The 11,547-nt window shown below is 44.2% G+C and overlaps 1 long non-coding RNA gene across 1 annotated transcript; it reads left to right on the top strand.

Moving 5' to 3' along the window:
• The first annotated feature begins 5,695 nt into the window (after window positions 1-5,695).
• Window positions 5,696-6,852, top strand: LOC123333053. Its single transcript, XR_006550225.2, has 2 exons — window positions 5,696-6,338; window positions 6,484-6,852. It is a non-coding gene; the product is annotated as an uncharacterized LOC123333053 (long non-coding RNA).
• Window positions 6,853-11,547: the final 4,695 nt, after the last annotated feature.

Here is an 11,547-nt window from a genome sequence, read left to right as displayed (position 1 = left end):
TCTTGGTTAGCTGAGTTACTGGGGCTGTTCTCTGTCTCTGCTAGGGGCCGGCTTCAGCCTGCCTCTCCCTAAGGGAGCTCTGGAGGGCAGACAGTCCCGCAGGGGTGATCCCACTTTGAGACCAGGGGGATTCTTGTGCCAGTTAGCAAAGCGTGCGAAGAGGAAGAGGTGGAAGGGATGACGTGTAGTGTCTAGCTCACAGTGGCTTCTGCTTTAGCAAGGGCAGGTCTCTGGGGAAAAGGCAGCCGTGAGTTCAACACTCAAAGCAGGTAGGGGAAAAGTGTTCAGGTGGGGTGTCAGCAACATCCATGGCCACATAGCCCTACATTGCTCAGATCCACCTGCTTCTGAAAGGTCATTTCATTATGACACACAGGATCACCGCCCTTGAGTCTTCTTTAATATGTTCCTGAGGTGAAACTTACATAACAAAGTTATATATGGTAAAGTACACAAGACTGTGCCCTTTAGAACAGTTACATTGATGGGCAACCGTCACTTCTCTCTAGTTCTAGAACCTTTCCATCACTGAAGTAAAATGCTTTCCTCATTAAGCAGTTTCTCTCCAATATTCCCTCCCCTCAGCCCCTTGCAGATACGGGTCTACATTCTGTCTCTATGGATTTTATCTATTCTGGATCTTTTCTATAAATGGAATAAAACATGATGTGACCTTTTGTATCTGTCTTATCCTTCACTCCTTTTTATGGCGGAATAATGTTCCAGTGTGTTTATAACAAAGGTGGTTTGTCCATCCATCCATTGACGGACGTTTGTGGTGTCCATCTTTCAGCTATTGTGTATATGCTGCTATGAACATGCTTATACATGCGCATGTATGCTCACTGGTGCTTCTATGAGCAGTTTTCAATTCTTTTGCCGTCAGAGACTGTTGAGGCTGCTGTAACAAAATACCATTGACTGCGTGTCTTGTTCAGTCACTCAGTCGTGTCTGACTCTTTGTGACCCCATGGACTGCAGCACGCCAGGCCTCCATGTCCATCACCAACTCTCAGAGTTTACTCAAACTCCTGTGCATTGAGTTGGTGATGCCATCCAACCATCTCACCCTCTGTCGTCCCCTTCTTCTCCTGCCCTCAATCTTTCCCAGCATCAGGGTCTTTTCCAATGAGTTAGTTCTTTGCATCAGGTGGCCAAAGTACTGGAGTTTCAGCTTCAGCATCAGCCCTTCCAATGAATATTCAGGACTCATTTCCTTTAGGACGGACTGGTTGGATCTCTTTGCTGTCCAAGGGACTCTCAAGAGTCTTCTCCAACACCACAGTTCAAAAGCATCAGTTCTTCAGCGCTCAGCTTTCTTTATGGTCCACCTCTCACATCCATCCATGACCACTGGAAAAACCATAGCCTTGACTAGATGGACCTTTGTTGGCAAAGTAATGTCTCTGATTTTTAATACCTAGGTTGTCATAACTGTCATGCTGTCTAGGTTGGTTGTAAATGTTCTTCCAAGGAGTAAGCATCTTTTAATTTCATGGCTGCAGTAAGTATTGAGCCCAAAAAAATAAAGTCAGCCACTGTTTCCACTGTTTCTCCATCTATTTGCCATGAAGTGATGGAACCAGATGCCATGATCTTAGTTGTCTGAATGTTGAGCTTTAAGCCAACTTTTTCACTCTCCTCTTTCACTTTTATCAGGAGGCTCTTTACTTCCTCTTCACTTTCTGCCATAAGGGTGGTGTCATCTGCATATCTGAGGTTATTGATATTTCTCCCAGTAATCTTGATTCCATCGTATACTTCATCCAGTCCAGCATTTCCCATGATGTGCACTGCACAGAAGTTAAATAAGCAGGGTTTCAATATACAGCCTGGACGTACTCCTTTTCCTATTTGGAACCAGTCTGTTGTTCCATGTCCAGTTCTAACTGTTGCTTCCTGACCTGCATACAGGTTTCTCAAGAGGCAGGTCAGGTGGTCTGGTATTCCCATCTGTTTTAGAATTTTCCACAGTTTATTGTGGTCCACACAGTCAAAGGCTTTGGCATAGTCAATAAAGCAGAAATAGATGTTTTTCTAGAACTCTCTTGCTTTTTCCATGATCCAGCAGATGTTGGAAGTTTGATCTCTGGTTCCTCTGCCTTTTCTAAAACCAGCTTGAACATCTGGAAGTTCATAGTTCACATATTGCTGAAGCCTGGCTTGGAGAATTTTGAGCATTACTTTACTAGCGTGTGAGATGAGTGCAATTGTGCGGTAGTTAGAGCATTCTTTGGCATTGCCTTTCTTTGGGATTGGAATGAAAACTGACCTTTTCCAGTCCAGTGGCCACTGCTGAGTTTTCCACCTTTGCTTGCATATTGAGTGCAGCACTTTCACAGCATCATCTTTCAGGATTTGAAATTGCTCAACTGGAAATCTATCACCTCAAATAGCTTTGTTCGTAGTGATGCTTTCTAAGGCCCACTTGACTTCACATTCCAGGATGCCTGGCTCTAGGTGATTGATCGCACCATCGTGACTATCTGGGTCGTGAAGATCTTTTTTGTACAGTTCTTCTGTGTATTCTTGCCATCTCTTCTTAATATCTTCTACTTCTGTTAGGTCCATACCATTTCTGTCCTTTATTGAGCCCATCTTTGCATGAAATGTTCCCTTGGTATCTCTAATTTTCTTGAAGAGATCTCTAGTCTTTCCCATTATATTGTTTTCCTCTATTTCTTTGCACTGATCGCTGAGGAAGGCTTTCTTATCTCTCCTTGTTATTCTTTGGAACTCTGCATTCAGATGCTTATATCTTTCCTTTTCTCCTTTGCTCTTGGCTTCTCTTCTTTTGACAGCTATTTGTAAGGCCTCCTCAGACAGCCATTTTTCCTTTTTGCATTTCTTTTCCATGGGGATGGTGTTTCTCCCTGTCTCCTGTACAATGTCATAAACTTCTGTCCATAGTTCATCAGGCACTCTATCAGATCTAGTCCCTTAAATCTATTTCTCACTTCAACTGTATAATCATAAGGGATTTGATTTATGTCATACCTGAATGGTCTAGTGGTTTTCCCTACTTTCTTCAATTTCAGTCTGAATTTGGCAATAAGGAGTTCATGATCTGAGCCACAGTCAGCTCCCAGTCTTGTTTTTGTTGACTGTATAGAGCTTCTCCATCTTTGGCTGCAAAGAATATAATCAATCTGATTTCGGTGTTGACCATCTGGTGATGTCCATGTGTAGAGTCTTTTCTTGTGTTGTTGGAAGAGGGTGTTTGTTATGACCAGTGCATTCTCTTGGCAAAACTCTGTTAGCCTTTGCCCTGCTTCATTCCGTATTCCAAGGCCAAAGTTGCCTGTTACTCCAGATGTTTCTTGACTTCCTACTTTTGCATTCCAGCCCCCTATAATGAAAAGGACCTCTTTTTTGGGTGTTAGTTCTAAAAGGTCTTGTAGGTCCTCATAGAACCATTCAACGTCAGCTTCTTCAGCGTTACTGGTTGGGGCATAGGCTTGGATTACTGTGATATTGAATGGTTTGCCTTAGAAAAGAACAGAGATCATTCTGTCATTTTTGAGATTGCATCCAAGTACTGCATTTCGGACTCTTTTGTTGACCATCATGGCTACTCCATTTCTTCTAAGGGATTCCTGCCCACAGTAGTAGATATAATGGTCATCTGAGTTAAATTCACCCATTCCAGTCCATTTCAGTTCGCTGATTCCTAGAATGTTAATGTTCACTCTTGCCATTTCCTGTTTGACCACTTCCAATTTGCCTTGATTCATGGACCTTACATTCCGGGTTCCTATGCAATATTGCTCTTTACAGCATCGAACCTTGCTTCTATCACCAGTCACACCCACAGTTGGGTATTGTGTTTGCTTTGGCTCCATCCCTTCATTCTTTCTGGAGTTATTTCTCCACTGATCTCCAGTAGCATATTGGGCACCTGCCGACCTGGGGAGTTCATCTTTCAGTGTTCTATCTTTTTGCCTTTTCATACTGTTCATGGGGTTCTCAAGGCAATAATACTGACGTGGCTTGCCATTCCCTTCTCCAGTGGACCACATTCCGTCAGACCTCTCCACCATGACCCGCCCGTCTTGGGTCTGCTCCCTAGCAGCCATCAGACTGCAGACACTGCCTAAGGTGACCCCTGAGGAAAGGAAGCTCAGGATGTGAAAACAGGATGGTGGCCCCAGGTAGGTGAGGTGCACAGGAAAGGAGTGGGCCCGGACTCCTGCATCTTCCCATACACACAAAAGCACGAAATCCCTCCACTCAGGATATCTGGTTTTCTTTAACAATAGTCTTTTCATGTTCAGACTACCTGCCCTTTGTTACAGAGTTCTCTGTAACCTGTCTTCCCCCTTCACCTCCTGGGAGCAGTTCTCTCAGGGTTACTTGAGATGGTGTCTCCTGGGCTTGAAGTCCTAAAAATTCCCACTGACTAAAACATAACTCTCAACTTTTAGGTTGTGCATCTTTTTTAAGTCGGCAGGAATATTGTAATTTTGTTCTCAGTTTCATTGTTTAAGGAACTTTCACACTGTCTCCATGGGCTTCCCACGTGGCACTAATGGTAGCCTATCTGCCAACACAGGAGGCATAAGAGACGTGGGTTCAATCCCTGGGTCAGGAAGATCCCCTGGAGGAGGGCATGGCAACCCACTCCAGTATTCTTGCCTGGAGAATCCCATGGACAGAGGAGCCTGGTAGGTTACAGTCCATGGGGTCGAAGAGTCAGATATGACTGAAATGACTTAGCACTCACGCTGTCTCCATAGAGGCTGTTCCCAGTCAACATTGCAGCTTCGATGGAGGACGGTTCTCATTTCTCTCCACCCGCTCCAGCCTTGGTTCTTTGTAAAGTGTTTGACAATGGCCATTCTGACTGGTGTGAGGTGATACCTCATTGTAGGTTTGATTTGGATTTCTCTAGTATTTAGTCCTTGGAAGGAAAGTTATGACCAACCTAGATAGCATATTAAAAAGCAGAGACATTTCGTTCCCAACAAAGGTCCGTCTAGTCAAGGCTATGGTTTTTCCAGTGGTCATGTATGGATGTGAGAGTTGGACTGTGAAGAAAGCTGAGCACCGAAGAATTGATGCTTTTGAACTGTGGTGCTGGAGAAGACTCTTGAGAGTCCCTTGGACTGCAAGGAGATCCAACCAGTCCATCCTAAAGGAAATCAGTCCTGGGTGTTCATTGGAAGGACTGATGCTGAAGCTGAAGCTCCAGAACTTTGGCCACCTCATGAGAAGAGTTGACTCATTGGAAAAGACCCTGATGCTGGGAGGGATTGGGGGCAGGAGGAGAAGGAGACGACAGAGGATGAGATGGCTGGATGCCATCACCAACTCGATGGACATGAGTTTGGGCAAACTCCGGGAGTTGGTGATGGACAGGGAGGCCTGGTATGCTGCGGTTCATGGGGTCACAAAGAGTCGGACATGACTGAGCGACTGAACTGACTGGCTGACTGAGTATTTAGCAAGACTGACATAATTTCTTGTGATTTTTTAAAAGGGTATGAGTGAAACCCCTTGCAATTGACTCTTGAACGTCTGCCCTGTGTTTTGATAAACACTAGAACATTCCTTGAAGGCGGATGTTGTTTAGTCGCAACCCCACGGGCCTTGGGCATATTAAGTGTCCATCAGCACAGCTTTTGACGTTCACGTTGTTGTTATGGGAAACGGCCACAAGGCGGCAGCATTTTTCATGCCCCTTTTTTCTTTTCCTTTCTGTGCAATTTCATTTTGATCTTATATTGGAATAGAGTTGTATCCGATGTTGTGTTTATATAAGGTGTACAGGAACTTAATTCAGCCATGCATAAATGCATATCTATTCTTTTCCAGGTTTTTCTTCCCATATACATAAGATCCTAAAAAGTAGTGAGAAGCAAGAGTCAGAGAAGAGAATTAAAATGCAGCAGGAGGTGGTGGAGGTGTTGGAAACAAGTGGAAAATCCAAGAAATGTAATCCTGTAGAAGCAGGGCTCTACAAACTTAAAGCACAGAAACTGGGTTCTGGAATTCTTTACAGTGGGCACATTTTCCCTAAGAAACTGCCAGAGAAGCCACCCACTGTGCCTGTTGGCTTTGATTTTGAAATGGAGAAAAGAATCATACAGCAAGAAGCAAAGAGGGTATTGCAGGATAAACAGTTAAATTTACGCAAAGCCTTGCCCTTATCGTATCTTGTTAGGTGTTGTGTGTGTTCCCGATAAGAAAGAAATTCCACTCACTGTCCCCAGGGCTCCTACCTTGGTTTGGAAGAAGAGAACCCAAATCAACCCAAGAGGACGAGGACGAGGAGTAGCCAGGAGTGATAAGAACCCAACAATGGCCCCAGATGGAGGACCTTTTAAGCCCAAATCCTGGTGAGAACTGTGGAAATATGCCCTTTCTCTTTTGATTCAAAAAAGTCACTTAGAGAAGGAGAAGAAAGTAAAACAGCTGCAGAAAGGGGAGGGGCCCAGCTTCTGGGCACTGCCTTCATCTCATTTTACCACCATTGACCTGCAGGAGAAGAACATGAAGAACGCGGCTCAGGCTGAGCCTTCCGCGTGGAGCCTGGCAGAAGAGGCGCCCGAAGGCACAGACGTGGGTTCTCTCCGCTCCTCCGGGGTGGCGGACGGGGCGGCTCCCTTCAGGCCGCGTCCGCAGCCGAGCCTGGGGGTGGAGCGACCGGAGCGCTCGGCGATGCCCGCGCAGTCAAGGGCCGCTCCCTGACAGGAGTCGGTGGCTTCCACCCTCCTCCTCCGTTCTATATGTGAGTCAGAATATATAGTTGATTTGGTTTGTAATTTATTCACTTGAAGTGTAATTTTTACAGCTTTATCCTTCACTTTTTATATTTGTATTTAAAAATAAAGATACTTGATTTAGTTTACAGTTTATGTTTGATTCTCTTCTCTGGCAAGATGAATTTGGAGTTAAGAGCCCTTTGCTGTGAGGGGAGCCTCGTTAACCGCCCGACGAGGGGAGACCTGCCTGTGCGTCCCTCACCAAGGCTGTCTGCCGCCTCGGGCGCGGCTGCTGTTCAGCAGCGTCTTCCCTTGTTGGTGCTGACGATGAGGGAGCGCTGAGCCGGGCGTGTTTTAAGTCCTCTTGTGACCTGGGCTGGGATCAATGTGTTTGTCCTACTAAAAATTAACAAAGGCAGTTCCATACTCCCCTCCACAGTGATCCTCAGCGTCTACATCTCAGCACCAGGACTGTTGGCTTTCCTCCGCGTCTTCTCCACTGTTCGCCTTTGTAGACTGAGGATGGCCTTTCAAACAGCTGCAGTGTTCTCTCGCTGTGGTTTTGATTGTCTCTAACAATTCCTGGTTTGCAGCACGTCTTCATGGGCTTTGATTTTAACTAGTGTGTGTGGAAATGACTGGAAATTTTCTTCTTCACAGTCTGCCCAGTTGTTATTTATTTTCAGTTACTGAAATTTTTAAAGTGCCCGTATCATTTAGAGCCCACTAGTCCTGTGAATATGAAGTGTGTATAAGTGTGGCAGTGAAATGAGACATAGTTTTTCCTCTTTTGCCTTTTGAGTCCTTCTTTACTTTAACTGTTCCTGATCTACAGCCTGCATTGATAATTGTTTCCTTCTTTTCAGAAGACTAGCCTGTTATGTAAGCTATATCCTGCACCCGTGTGTGTGTGTGTGTGTGTGTGTGTGTGTGAGTCGCTCAGTTGTGTCTGACTCTTTGTGATCCCATGGACTGTAGCTCATCAGGCTCCTCTGTCTATGAAATTCTCCAGGCAAGAATACTGGAGTGGGCTGCCATGTCCTTCTCCAGGGATATCCTGTGCCTATTGCCCTCTAACTCTGCATGAGCCACATTTCACATCTATTATCTTTTAATTTTATGCTAGTCACATCCTGATGCTTAACTTTATGGTACTCTTTCTGCAAATCTCCCCTTATAGTTTGTTTTTCTCTTTTTGCAATCACAAAAGAAAGACACAGTGCAATCTACAAAAGACAATGGCTCCCTGACGCCAGCGTGTTGACTGTTTTGAAACAAAGTGAAAGGAAAGCACGTAGGATCCTTATATGCTTGCTGTTTATCTTCAGCCTCTGACCACAAGCCCTAGCTGTGTGAGCCTTGATTCCCCATCAGGGGAGACACAGCTCTTGAGGCACAAGTCTACTGTGTTCTCTCCTCTGCCAGCTTGGGGGTTAAAGCCATCTGTCTATTTCCCCCCAAAAACATTTATTTCCACAAGGGTATAAGGTTCCTATGTTCTTGTTTCTTTTTGCATTGTTTCAAAACAGTCAGTAGGTTAATCTTCTGAAAAGAAGGAAGCTTATTTATCAATGCAGACTGTAGATCAGGAACAGCTAAAGTAGAGAAAAAACCTTTTCTTATTTCACTGCAGCATAAGCAATAGCTTTCAAGTTTCTGTTGCAGGAGATGGCCACAAGGAGACAGGATTTCTTCACGCCCTACTCCTGTTATTACAGTAACCAGAGCCTTAGGGTTCTCCTAGTCTGTGGTTTCTGCTGGCACATGCCAGAAGCCTGTGGCTCATTAACCCTTGTTTTTCTTTTTTAAAGTTAGTGTTTACTTCCTTTGGAGGATAGCTGACTTACGGTGCTGTGTCTTGGTGGAGAGATTCTTCATCAGTTATCCCCGTACACATTCTGATGCATCTTGGTTTTTTCACATTCACGTTGTTATAATGTGTAGTGCACCGCCCCCTTTCTACAGTAGGTCCGTGTCGATTCTATATTCTATAGGTATTTGTGAGGATAAATGAACCCAGCCTCCTAATTTATCACTTCCACCCCCACTCCCCTTTGGTAACCATGTTTGTTTCCTCACTGTGCGTGCATTTCGCTTTGATAAAAGCATTCATTGGTATCAGTTTTTCCTTCTGAAGTACTTCACTTACTATGATTGTTCTAGTTCTAGATTACCCCTGCAAATGACATTTGTTTTCATGGCTGAATCATATTCTACTCTGTGCGTATATGACTTCTTTATTCATTCATCTGTCCGTGTACATTTTGGTTACCTCCATGTTTCAGCTGTTGCAAATGCTGCTGCAGTGCATGCTTGTGTGTGGTGTTGTTCAGTCGCTACTTCTATCTTGCAAAACCCAGACAGTCCCCGTGAGACACTCAGTCCCCATTCTCCTCCCTCAGCCCCTGGCACCCACCATCCTGCTGTCTGTGTCTATGGAGCCAATTGCTCTAGGGACCTTGTATGAGTGGACTCAAACATCATTTGTTCTTCCATGTCTGCCTTATGTCACTGAGCATAATGTCTTCAGAGTCCATCCACACAGTAGCCTGTGTCAGAACTGCCTTCGTTTCAGGCTGGACAACATTCATTGTGTGGATGGACCACGTTCTGCTTGTCCATTCTTCTGTCGAGGGACACATGGGATATCTACATTCATCTCTTAGGTCTTGTAGTCCTTGTGGAATAACTTCAGAAAGGCCCATGATCTAAAACTCATTCACCATTAACTACTTTATAAACTTTTTTATGTTGGAAACCATCAAAGCTCAGAAGGGAAGAATGCATGTGAGCATCACTTGGTTTAGGAACGAGCACTTTAGGGTATTCATTTTATTCCCCGTGTGTGTAAGAGAAATTCCCCAGGTCAGTAGGTGCCCAATATGCTGCTGGAGATCAGTGGAGAAATAACTCCAGAAAGAATGAAGGGATGGAACCAAAGCAAAACCAATACCCAGCTGTGGGTGTGACTGGTGATAGAAGCAAGGTCCGATGCTGTAAAGAGCAATATTGTATAGGAACCTGGAATGTCAGGTCCATGAATCAAGGCAAATTGGAAGTGGTCAAACAAGAGATGGCAACAGTGAATGTCGACATTCTAGGAATCAGCGAACTGAAATGGACTGGAATGGGTGAATTTAACTCAGATGGCCATTATATCTACTACTGCGGGCAGGAATCCCTCAGAAGAAATGGAGTGGCCATCATGGTCAACAAAAGAGTCCGAAATGCAGTACTTGGATGCAATCTCAAAAATGACAGAATGATCTCTGTTCATTTCCAAGGCAAACCATTCAATATCACAGTAATCCAAGCCTATGCCCCAACCAGTAACACTGAAGAACCTGAAGTTGAATGGTTCTATGAGGACCTACAAGACCTTTTAGAACTAACACCCAAAAAAGAGGTCCTTTTCATTATAGGGGACTGGAATGCAAAAGTAGGAAGTCAAGAAACACCTGGAGTAACAGGCAACTTTGGCCTTGGAATACAGAATGAAGCAGGGAAAAGACTAATAGAGTTTTGCCAAGAGAATGCACTGGTCATAACAAACACCCTCTTCCAACAACACAAGAGAAGACTCTATACATGGACATCACCAGATGGTCAACACCGAAATCAGATTGATTATATTCTTTGCAGCCACAGATGGAGAAGCTCTATACAGTCAGCAAAAACAAGACCGGGAGCTGACTGTGGCTCAGACCATGAACTCCTTATTGTCAAATTCAGACTGAAATTGAAGAAAGTAGGGAAAGCCACTAGACCATTCAGGTATGACCTAAATCAAATCCCTTATGATTATACAGTGGAAGTGAGAAATAGATTTAAGGGCCTAGATCTGATAGACAGAGTGCCTGATGAACTATGGAGTGAGGTTCATGACATTGTATAGGAGACAGGGATCAAGACCATTCCCATAGAAAAGAAAAGCAAAAAAGCAAAATGACTGTCTGGGGAGGCCTTACAAATAGCTGTGAGAAGAAAAGTGAAAAGCAAAGGAGAAAAGGAAAGATATCAACATCTGAAGGCAGAGTTCCAAAGAATAGCAAGAAGAGAAAAGAAAGCCTTCCTCAGCGATCAATGCAAAGAAATAGAGGAAAACAACAGAATGGGAAAGACTAGGGATCTCTTCAAGAAAATCAGAGATACCAAAGGAACATTTCATGCAAAGATGAGCTCTATAAAGGACAGAAATGGTATGGACCTAACAGAAGCAGAAGATATTAAGAAGAGATGGCAAGAATACACAGAAGAACTGTACAAAAAAGATCTTCACGACCCAGATAATCACGATGGTTGTGATCACTGACCTAGAGCCAGACATCCTGGAATGTGAAGTCAAGTGGGCCTTAGAAAGCATCACTACGAACAAAGCTAGTGGAGGTGATGGAATTCCAGTTGAGCTATTCCAAATCCTGAAAGATGATGCTGTGAAAGTGCTGCACGCAATATGCCAGCAAATTTGGGAAACTCAGCAGTGGGCACAGGACTGAAAAAGGTCCATTTTCATTCCAATCCCAAAGAAAGGCAATGCCAAAGAATACTCAAGCTACCGCACAATTGCACTCATCTCACACGCTAGTAAAGTAATGCTCAAAATTCTCCAAGCCAGGCTTCAGCAATATGTGAACTGTGAAATTCCTGATGTTCAAGCTGGTTTTAGAAAAGGCAGAGGAACCAGAGATCAAATTGCCAACATCTGCTGGATCATGGAAAAAGCAAGAGAGTTCTAGAAAAACATCTATTTCTGCTTTATTGACTATGCCAAAGCCTTTGACTGTGCGGATCACAATAAACTGTGGAAAATTCTGAAAGAGAAGGGAATACCAGACCACCTGAT

This window comes from Bubalus bubalis, chromosome 4 (genome assembly GCF_019923935.1).
Source record: "Bubalus bubalis isolate 160015118507 breed Murrah chromosome 4, NDDB_SH_1, whole genome shotgun sequence".
In the NCBI taxonomy this organism is placed as follows: domain Eukaryota; kingdom Metazoa; phylum Chordata; class Mammalia; order Artiodactyla; family Bovidae; genus Bubalus; species Bubalus bubalis.
The sequence above is the reverse complement of the archived record's forward strand: the minus strand, read 5'-3'. Positions and strand labels throughout refer to the sequence as shown.